Consider the following 11717-nt stretch of genomic DNA (forward strand, 5'->3'; position numbering starts at 1 on the left):
CCACACGTCCTCGTCATCCTGCATTTCATCCGTGCTCCTGTGCCGTCACACCGCTTTGGAGATGGAGGATTTTATGAGGAACTGGAGAAAGAGCTGTTGAGCACGTGTGACACTTGTGCTCCAAATTATGCAAATTATGAGCTGAAATCTAATCCTCACTTCTTGGTAACTTTCACATGTTGTAATCCTTTATTGCAATTCATCAGAGTCTGGCGATAATCAAACCAGCACTTGAAGCTGTTGGTCATTATCTACAGCTGCTTTCCAAAACAAATACTTCCCCTGCTGCTCCAGTTTTAGCCAGGAAGTCAGTTTTAAACTTTGATCTCCAAGTGTGAATTTTCAGCTAAATTTATCCCGTTTCTCCACACCTTCTAATTTCAAGTAAAGCTCTTCATCTGCTCAGCTTTTATCTGCAGCACTTTGCAAACATACTCATTTTTCCTGGAACTGTGTCAAGTTTTTTTCTTCTTCTTTCTTTAACCATTAAAAGATCAATTTATTTTAGGATTTGTATGAAAAAGAAAGGTGTTATGCGAAATTGCAAAGTGGGAAAAAATAAAAAAAGAAACAGTTTTGCAACCTTCTTGCAAAATTTTGTTTGGAATTGACCCAGAGTCCATACTTTATAGAATCACCTTGGTCTGCAAGACTTTTATGTTATGTTTTGTGTCACCATTGTATCTGAGCATATATTTTTCCCCCCCACCCATTCATCTTTGTGAAATAGCTGGAGCTCAGTCAGACTGAATGAAGAGCGTCAGGGGACGGCCATTCTGAAGTACTGACATCTCAGCCTGGACTTTGACAGGACCATTATAATAGATTTCTAGGTATAAATCGTTATTTCAGCCCCAGATCTACAATAAGGGTCATTTTGCTGCTGGAAGGTGAACTTCTGCCTCAGTCTTAAGTTTTGTGCAGTTTCATCGAAAACTGCTGTGTATTTTTCTACATCTAGCTTCCCTGTCTCGACATGATGCTGCCGCCACCATGTTTCACTGTGGGTTCAGAGTGATGTACGGTTTTACATGTATGCCTGACATTTCAAGATCATAATATCATCGCGTGGCGTCTGGTAAACTTTGAACCAATCACTCCGTCCTTTTCTCTTGCCACACTAAAAGCCACTTCTGTGCAGTAAATGATTAACATTTCATCTGTCAACAATCTCTCTCATCTCTTTTCAGACGTAAGATTGTACCATGCTCTTTCGGTTTTCCACTGGCATATCCAGCAGTGCTGTGTGATATGTTGAGAGTTTAGGAAGTTGAGTAATCCCACTTTAAGGTTTTTAAACGACTTCACCCCTGCCCTGTCTGCTTGGTTCTGTGATCATTGTGATACTATTTGTTCAACGATGTTCTCTCTCGAACCTCTGAGCAATAATTACATAGAGATCAGTGGCTATAATATTAGAAACGTTAAAGGTTTATCAATATTTTTGAACGATGCTATCACACTTTCACGTAATAGTCTCTTTCCCCTCATCATCTTTAACAGATGTAAACTGTTGGCTCCTAATTTCAATCTTTTCTTCAAATTTGCTGAGGAAAATCAGCTCTGTTGCAGTTTGAAAGATGTGATGGAGTTACAGATGTTGTGGTCAGGATGAGCAAATTGTTCGTGGGTCCTGTGTGTGCAGGCAGTTTGCTCAGGTGCCTGTATATTCCAATGCAACAAAATGGCCCGGCCGGCTTGTATTGATTTTTGACTGAAGTTGAAGCTGGATTGTCAGATGAAAGATGGAGTTATTATCTCTGGCTGCCAGTAAAAGAGATATGATTATATGGATGCAGGTAAATGTTTAAACTCTCCTGAGTCTTTACTCATAAAACAAACAGTGATAGATGGTACATTTGCAAAACTGCACAAAATTCAGAGAGTTTTTAAAGAAATAACTACAATTTTTGTTAAGAGTAGGATATTATATAATGTTTTATCAAGTAAGGAGGAGAAATGAAGCCCACAGAGTTCCTGCTCCTTGTCAAAACAGCAATCGGTTCTATAAATAGTTCCCACAAACGGTCCTTGCTAATTATTCATTAATTATAATGGACTGACTTGCATTAAAAAAAAATAATGTCACAGTCTAAAATAATGCAATTCATCTCACATTACTGCTCAGCTTCTATCGCCAAGTGGGAACCAGAGATGGTGTGAGCAGTACTGGACTCAAAAAGGCAAAATGAGAGCAAAAATAAAACTGAACAAAAAAAAAAAAAAAAGACTCTGTAAAGTTAATTTCTTCCTGGATGAAATTATTCATGTTTCTTCCTGTTTTTAATGGTTGTATGTTAAAGAAAACCAAGGGGGCTTTAAAGTATTTGAAGGAGCTAATGGACCTGTATTAAAGCAAAATAAATAAATAAATACATCTGCAGATTGAAAAAAAAACTAATTCAGAAAAAAAGCACCAGTTCATGAGAGAGACACACTGAGGCTAATCAGTTAAGCAAAGTAAAGGAATAACGAATAAAGAGGTGAAATTCTCTTATTTAGGGTTCAAAGTTTACATAAAGGGGTTTTAATGCAGTGACTGAAGCTTATTTATGGGGATTTGTATATGTGTATATTTGTACCTTGTTCATATTTCATCTTCTGTGGAACATCAGCATTTGGTCTGTGAAAAATCAAACTTGCTTTCGATCAAATCACAGTGAATTTTTTACACAAATAATGAATAGATTCTTTAATTGCCAATTAAAGACAGTGAGGAAATGTATTAAAATCTCTAACCTATTTGCTCACTTTCTGTCTCTCTTCATTTATGGCAGGAGCCAGCAGTCAGTGGATAAAAATGTTGGTCCCTTTAGGGATCAGCTTAGAAACGTGTGCGCCAAACAAACAAGTAGGCAAGCACACAACGTAGCTAAAGTTAACGTGTAATCTAACACGCATGTGCTTGCCCTGTAGGTATGGGAGCCTGAGGGACCCTGGAAACTCTCCACACATACAGACGACATGCAAGCTCCAATCTAACATCTGAGTTTTTGACTGGAGACCCTCAATCTCCATCCTGCCTTAAAATGACGCCTGTTACGACGAACATGTGGCTTACTTCATATGAAATTTACTGAAATTTTGTTGTTTTTAAAACTGCATAACGTTTGTTTTAGATTGCAACACAAATTTCGTGCACGTATGTCTCCCTTTTTGAGGCGAGTCGCGCAAGGTGCAGCCAGGATGTTCAGTGATTTCTAACCTACTGAAGGCATTGCTGCGGCTGACATCCATGGACTGCAGGGGGGCGTTGCATTCAGATTAGGTATTTAGTGAACTGTTAAAGAAGACTGGTGAACAAGATGCATGTTAGTTTTTGCTATGACTAAGCTTGTGTGATGAGGAAAGAAAAATGCAGTAAAAGAAAAAAACAATAAAAACAAAAAAAAGAACCGATCCGCTCCTACTTCTGCATCCTACGGTGTGTGGGCAATATGATCGGCCTTATCTGAACAAACATAATCCTTTGCTTGTCCAAGAATTTACAACACTGAAAAGGAATTGTGAAGAAGTTGCAAAGGACTAATCTAAGCAATGAAGCACAAAGGATTTTAACACAAAAGCTCTCACATTCACAAACCCAACAAAATGCAACTTTGCATTCACATCCTTCACCAAGAATATTTCGTCATTGATTAGCCAAGTCCAGTGGGTAAAAGTTGAAGATGTTTATTTTTCCTTCTGAAAATCTTGTTATGCGCCAATGATATTAAACGCCACAGTAAAAAAAGCGGTTCTTTCTTTGTATATACTTAATGTTCATATCTCTCTGGACCTTCATTAAATGCTCACTCTATAAATGAACACTAAGTCATTAAAACTTTGAGAACCAATCTTCTAACAAATGCTATCTGTGAATGTAATGTCCAAAACCATTCAACCATTGCACACTTTAGCAATTGGAAAAGTTAGGTTTGCATCATCAAACAGTGTGTGTTGCAGAGGAGTGTATCTTCAAGTAACTCTAGCACTTTCAAAAGGCCGCTCTGTTCCTCGGATTCAGCCGGATCTCCACACTGAAACTGTGCACATTATTCTTTGTGTTCTTTGTTTCTCACAGTAAAAGGAGCTTTGCTCATTCTGCATGCCCCAGCACACTGCAAACACGGCAAAATTATGTTTCACCGTGGATTAAATGTTTGGGTTATTATGTCAACCACTTAGATGATCAATAACCCAAAAAGCAGAGTGCCACATTGAATCCTGCAAATGTAACAAGTGTGTAAAAATGTTTAGATTTCACCCCAAATCCATCCTCACTATATATGTATATTTGTTTTTCTTACTTTCTGAATTGTATTTTATTTTGGTGGAGGAGCTTTTATTTTCTTGCTTCCTGTTATATCCTGTGTGTTCCCGCTGCTGGGGAGAGGTAAGCGTATAGAGTATAGAGTTATCTTCTGTTTATGTGTTAAAATATTCAAAATGTTCTTAAAAGTATGTTCACTAAACTCACAACTTGTTATATATTGTTAAACTGTTTTATGTTTAGCGCAGCACGCTATTGGGTATTTAATTCCCACATTAATGACACTTATCAAGTTTTACCATGCAAACGTGGATGTTCTTGTTTTTGTGATTGTTTAAGGTGTGTGTGGGAAAGCCACAGCCCACGAACTGGTGTGCTGAAATTATTCTTGTTTTGAACAGAATAAACCTGCCCTGCTGCTGCAAAACACCCTGGGTCCTCATCTGCTGGTTCCTTTTACCCATTACACACAACGCAGAGAACATACAACAGATGAGTCAGATGATGGCGGCTACACAAAGTCCCTCTTTTATGTCAAGTTTGGAAAGCGGTTTATGTCTGCATGTCTCTACATTTTTGTTAACTAATTCTCCTGACGGGATAATTTTCTTCAACTTTTTTCTTTTTTTTTAAAAAATTTAACCTCTATCTGCCCTGTGTGCTGAATTTGAGTGCAGCAGGGTGAAAGCCTCCCCTGGCCTGTGGTTTCATTCCTGAGTCATGGCGACAATGCTAGCGGGGAGCTTTGAAGAATTTCTTGGGTGCACTGTTGTCTTTCTTATCACTGCTTATCACTTTTACTCAAAGATTCATGCTTATTTAAGGTCTCAACATGTTCTTTGAAGGAAGAATCTCTGAAATACTCACAAAGGACAACTCTTGAAAACTGCTGGGAGATTCTATAACCCGATTTGTTGCGACAGAGGTTGGACAGTTTGAATCAAACTTCATCAAGAAACAGGAACTTCGGGTTAATTGGCCATTCCTGACTGGTGCGGCTGCGTTTATGTGTCTCAGTTTTGCCTTGTGATGGACAGACGACCTGCCTTGGCTTCACCAATCGACTAATGGACATTGGTACCAGCTCACTTGTAACGACTTAGTGGGTGTCGAAAAGGGTTGGATTATTAATTTACACCCAAGCATCAGTTGTTTAGAAATCCACATTACAATTTTTTTTTAAAAACTCATTTAACATATTCTGTTTTTTAAAGACCAAAGCCAGTTTTGCTCTGTCAAACCAAAATCTCAGATCTGTGAATATTGTCTCAGTTGACAGTCTGTTTTTGTGTTTGTGTGTTGTTTCTGTAACTACTAACAAGAATTGGAAAATCTTCAAAAGGCCTATTTTGATCTGTGGGAGGAAGACGTATTTTAGGAAGGCAGCACGAGTGCCCAAGTTTTTAAAATCATGCTGCCATTTCTGTCCAAAGAGTAAAGACATCCAAATATCTTGCAAACTTTGGTGACTTTTGGTTTATGATAAAATAGCATGTGGAATCTGATATATGACTTTCTTTTCACTAACGAGAGGCTCGGTTTGTGTCGATCGCTTGATAAAAGCGGCCGTGTTCTTGATGCCGTGTTAGTGATCAGAAATAAAATGAGTGAGAGAATCCTATTCCGCAGGAAACGTTTGCTGATTAACAAACCGGCTTATTTTATGACCCAAACAGTTTATTAAGAGCGAAACAGAGAACAAACCAATCTGTTTGTGATCGATTTTTCTCTATAATGTACGCAATGGATTGTTTTTCTAAAGCTTCGAGGCATTTTGGCTAAAACACAAAATGAATAATAGTGCATTTTTATCGCTTATTATTTCACGTTTTAAACAAGAACATTGTTTTTTAGCTGCTATAAACCACAATAATCGCAGGTGGGTTGAAATTGGCCCGGTGTTGAATTCTGCAGTTGAGAACTTTCTGTGAATGAATGAATCAATGAACAGGTCGAGTGTAGAAAATTGCAATCAGCGCTCCTCGAATTTTTCTTTTGTTTAGCAGCATTTTATAATTGATACCTTTTTCCGCACCTCTGTTTTGTATTGTGCTCTCTGGCAACGTTACTCCCTCAGGCATGTTGCCTCAGAGTGGCTCAGATGGGCCGTGTTCAGAGCAGGAATAGATTACAGCACCTCCTCTTTGCTGCCTACACTTAGTATTTTCTTGTAAATGGAAAACACACACCACCTGGTACTGTGGAGCAAGCCAGCAGCCTCTAAACCAGGCCCAGACACATATCTGGTCCTCTCAGCGTGCGGGGGCGGACAAACTCCTTTCCACTTGGTGAGAGTCTGAATGTCCCCTTACATATGTGTGAATTTCTGCAGAGAGCATCGTTCTCATGCATGCCTCTTTGTTCTCTCTTGATGAAGCCAATACAAGCAGCATATATGTTTCCGTCAGGGCAATAGCAATGAATTAAAAATAGTTGGCAGAATTCTCAAAACAAACATTTTATTTAAAAAATAATTGCAGAACTAAGCATTGTTTCCACAACTGGGGTAATTTTGAAACTTTAAAAATGCATTTCTTGAATAAGTTTCTTCTCACTGCAATCTTAAGGAAAGTCAGGTTTATTTTTTTCAATGCGTCAAGGTTTTTTTTAAATGTACTTTCACATCTACATGTCTACCTGGAGACACTTTGAAGTTGCAAATCAATTAAACTCGAAGGATTTCAGCACAATCACTCTTCTCAAGAACACAAAACAGTGTTTTCCTTCTTTAGCAAAGAAATGCAAACGTCTAAAATCAAAGACGAACCTCTGTGGTCACCATGTTTCGTCTCCGACCTCAGAATGTTTCAATATTGCTTCTTCCCCCAAACACAGCAAAGACAAACGACGGGGCAGGCAAAAGCACATTCCCAGCATGCTAGCTACTGTCCAGACATGATCTGAGACAACAGTCAGATCGAGCTTTCCACCCGCTTCAAAACGACGCTTTGTTGTAACACAGACAGATGGCCTGATATTACCCATCCTGCCTGTTTTTCCCCTTCATTTTCTTCCACATGCCCACTCGTTCATTGGACCGACAGGGCCCTGTTGCTTGCCATCTGCTTACCACGTTTGGTACTCAAGCATGTATTTCCTGCTTGGGATGTCTCCTGTTGTGGCCACCATTCATCCCAATTTGATGCTCTCTTGTCATGAAATGATTTCTCACCTCGAATCTTATTTGTAAAGTGTTTCGGCCCGAAACACTGTTGGCCATGCATTCTGACTTTTAGAGTAAAGCCACTCATGATGTTTACACTTGTAAAAAAAAAAAGAAAAATGTAGTATATGCTTATCTTTATCTGTGCTTAAATTAAGTTGAGCAGTTGTTTCATCTTTTGTTCAGACTTTTCTTGGAAGCCGAACAGAATTCGATCGATACCTCAGAGTTAGCAGGAAGAAGATATTTCACTTAGATGATAATCTGTCTCTGTCTTCATAGGAAGGCTTCTTTTCTAAAGGGACGTTCACAGAGTCTGCTGACAAGCATCTGGTCTTTGTGGCTCATACTTAAAAATCAGCGATTACATCTATTTAAGCTTAGTCATAACATATCTACTGTTGAAATGTCAAAAAACCAGAAAATATGCAGCTGATTTTCTTGAAGTTGCTGGTTTTCAAATGAAAAAAGAGGCTGTGGACTGTAAATTATTCAATATTTGTACCATAATCCATTTATTTTTATTTTCTTAGAATGTGAAGAATGAAAATATTTAATTTGACATCTATTAGGCAACACTGGAAAAAATGTGAATATGTTTATTAGTCAGTGGATTCTCAAGTAACTCAGTCAAGTTTGCAAGGGAGGTCAACATCCTTAGTTTGATTTTCCTGCAAAACACTTTACATCTCAGTGGATTTGTTTGTTCTCATGAGTAAAAAATTATTTTATCACTAAGGTTTAAAACGTTATAATAAATTGGCATTGTGCGTTTAATAGGAATCCTCATGAAACAGATGGGAATAATGGTAATTTGCAGCTTTAATGCTCAATCAAGCATAATTTTTTTCAAAGCATCAGTGTTTTTTCTCACACTGCTTTACTTCTATAATGACCATTTATCAGTCCCATCATCCAGGCTTAAAACTTTGACTCAAAATGTGTATTTTGTCAACAAAATGTAAATGTAAACACTCAGAAACTTTCTAAATTCCATAACAGGTGTTTTTGTCACAAGGTAAGAAGATGGAACCACCTAAAATCTGATATCGCCCGGTAAAAACTTTACAAAAACATAAAATCGGCACAAAATTCTTACTTCATCATTTATTCTCGCTCAGTGATCTTGTTAATAAATCTAATTACTACACCTTGTCTTTACAAGCAGTACAAAACAGTACAAACACACGAAACAGATCATTAAAGTTGTTTAATATTTAAACAGACGGTGAAAGGCGGCTTTCACGTTTCCCGACTTGGTTCCATTTTTAAGTCTCCCCTCTTGGATTTCTGCCTGGATGAAGTACGATCAATTACGAATACGATCAAAGAGCCCAAGAGATGCAGCTTCCTCCACGCTGACAGCAAGATGCATTCACACTGAAAGCAAACAGCTTAATGGAAAATTATCTCTTAACGACTAAATGGCATTTGAGTGATATTCTGAGTCATTCCTACTTTTTGAATTAACTTGCACACAATTTCCTGCGGCGCCACCAGATGCGAATGTTTGATCACAGAGGACAATCAGGGTACATGCTACATGGCTGTGGGTTGAGGAGCAACTCTGGATTTAGTTTGGTCAAGCATGACCACTAATGACATGTACTAATTAAAAGTCCCTACAAAGTCGTTGTTACCCGATGGTGGTAGCTTAACCCTGTCAGAACATTGAGAGCAGCATAATACATGAAGGGCCAAGACCCTCATGTTATGGAAACCTGCACAACTCCTGAATCACTCAAAAGGCAAAATGATCTGCAGAGATGTAAGCACACTAAGGGATTTCTCTAGTAGTTCTTGGTGCAGGAGAGGGTGAGCAGGTTTTTCAAAGGGTTTTGTTCGTTTGACACAGAGAGGTGTGAAAGTGAAACACACCAGCTGTAAATGTAACATTTGATTACAAAGCAGACTGGGTTCAACAACCCCACCAGAGAGCTGGGGCAACGCTTGGATCACGAGGTGAAAGCGAAACCTCTGATGAAGGAACATTTGAGGTGCTGTGACGCTACGCAGCCAGAATGACGGATGCTAAGAAAAAAGTGACGGTCTTTGTCCACATCAGCTGGAGACGAACCTTAAAAAGGTAGCAGCTGAGGGAGATAGGCCCATCTTTCCTGTCAGAGCATCGGCAGCCGGCCATTAGCAGCAAAGTGACAGCAGCAGCAGCATCGCTGACAAGAAGTGACTGGGCCCAGCATGGGAAGAAAGGTGGCTCTGGTGCTGGCCCATTATTGCAAGTGCTAGAAAGAAAAGTGAGGAGAATATGAGCAAACAAATGAAATGAAGCAATATCTCTATTTCATGCTGTCTGTGTCCACAAGTAATACTGAACAATATTCTTATAGACTTTACAAAGTGAAATGGAAAGCTTCAATCACATGAAAAGAAAAAAGATTAGATATATTAGCTATTTTCTCTTGAGCAATTTTTAAGGCTTATAGCTAAATTGTTCTCATTGCAAAGAACAACTTGGTATAGTTTCATGAAAATGCAATGAATACTAAATGCTCAACAGAGAAGAATGAAACTACGTGAGCTGCTCACATGACATTCTCTGCAAGTCCCTCAAGTCTCCGGCATAAAGGAGAAACATGGAAGGAAAATAAACAGGCATTGTCTGGGCAGACAACCACAAGGTCAAAGTTCACAAGCTACAAAGCGCTACATTGCTGTTAGGCGCCATCAGCAAATTTGTGTCTCTGTGGAATTAGAGATTCATTATAGATTCACATATTTGGTTATCCTGCTTTAACTGGGATACTATCAGCCACACTTTTGCTAAAATGTCACGTTTGTGTGATTTAATGAAGCTGAGATTCACGTCTTTAATGCAACACATACCTTGTTCAAGTCAACTGAAAAAATTGACTTCATTTTAACTAATTAAAAGAGGGAAAAATATAGAAAATAATTGGTTTGTTCTCTATAAACATTAACAAAAGAAAGCTTGAGGGTTTATGTGACACTATAAAGTTAAATGCAAAGACTATGTTACAAGGATTAATTGTCTCTTTACCAACAATCCTTCCATACTATTTCAACATAACTTTTTGAAACTAAATTCCATAATTTAGTTTTATTCTATTGCATACTAACGGTATACGGTGATACAATAGATAACTGGTTATAACAAAATCACATTGCAGGTGAAATGAAGCGTCGTTTCAACCAGCAAATGTGTCTTTACGTGTGTCTGTGTTGTTGGTTATTGGAGTCGTTGTTTTAATAGACCTTTATATTTAAATGAAACAATCAGAATATTGTTTGGATTAAATAAAGCTTAACACGCAGAAGGTCAAAAGACTTCCTTGGACATTTCTCAAAATCGCCCTCTGTTTGCTTCTTGCATGGCCTGTTTCTCATTCCTGGGCTTATTAATGGTTTTTAAAAATCCATCATAACATCAAATGGCAACAACCTCTAATCTCGTAAACTTGCAGCAGAAGATTTCCTCGACCAATTTTGTGATTTTTTTGCTAGAGAGAGAAGTTTTTAGCTTTTTTTTTTTTTTCCAATTATCGCTTGCTTGTTATATGTGCAATTCGATGCAGTTTTGCTCTAGTCTTTTTTTTGTGTGTGTCATATTTAGTTGATTTTACTTGGATAAACTATTATTAAAAATGACAAACAGTTTGTCTAAATGGTAAACAGAACTAAAAGGTACCAAATGCCAGGGTTTATCGCAAAGCGGTCTTTTGTTTTCGCTGCTTCGGCCTTCAGAGGCTCATGGTGTTTGTGCTCCTTGGCAGGTCATTTCTTCCAGCTGTCTGTTGGGACCCTGACAGCTTCTGAGAACCAGGATAAGGCTTTTTATCAGCAAACCGTCAGTCAACAAAACCCAAGTCAATGACAAGATCAGGCTCCCAAAAGCATTTACCTTTTGCTGATTCAAAGTCAGACGCAAACAAAAAAAACAACAATTAAATAATTCTTTCATCCCTTGCATCCAATAAAAAATGTTATTTAATAAAGAATCAGCGAACTCTGTGACCCTCCCATTGGTCCGAGTTCACAGATCTCTAACTGGACTCCTCAAAAAAACAGCTGCAGAGTAAGAAAGCACTACACCTCCAGTCAGATGAATTCCCAGCAGAAGCAGCATATTTGGATGAAATGAGAGGATAAACAGAACGCTGTGATGAGTGAGTGTCTGTGGGGAGAAGCCGGAACGTGTGCATGTGTGCGTCTGGGGAGTGTGTGTGTGTGTGTGTAATACGTGCTTCGTACCCCCCCCCCCCCCCCCCCCCCCCCGCACCCCCCCCCCTCCCCCCCCCTCCCCCCCCCCCTCCTGGAGGGTGG

The 11717-nt window shown here is 38.8% G+C and overlaps 1 long non-coding RNA gene across 1 annotated transcript in view; it reads right to left on the reverse strand.

The window, feature by feature from the left end:
- Positions 1 to 10462: 10462 nt before the first annotated feature.
- The window catches only part of LOC106947978 (uncharacterized), a 21822-nt gene continuing 20567 nt past the window's right edge, over positions 10463 to 11717 (reverse strand). The window contains exon 3 of the long non-coding RNA XR_001425083.1: positions 10463 to 10474. This is a non-coding gene — a long non-coding RNA (uncharacterized LOC106947978). The remainder of the gene's footprint in view (positions 10475 to 11717) is intronic.

The sequence above is a fragment of the Poecilia latipinna genome, unplaced genomic scaffold (assembly GCF_001443285.1).
Source record: "Poecilia latipinna isolate Pla-1442-1.1 unplaced genomic scaffold, P_latipinna-1.0 Scaffold265, whole genome shotgun sequence".
Classification (NCBI taxonomy): domain Eukaryota; kingdom Metazoa; phylum Chordata; class Actinopteri; order Cyprinodontiformes; family Poeciliidae; genus Poecilia; species Poecilia latipinna.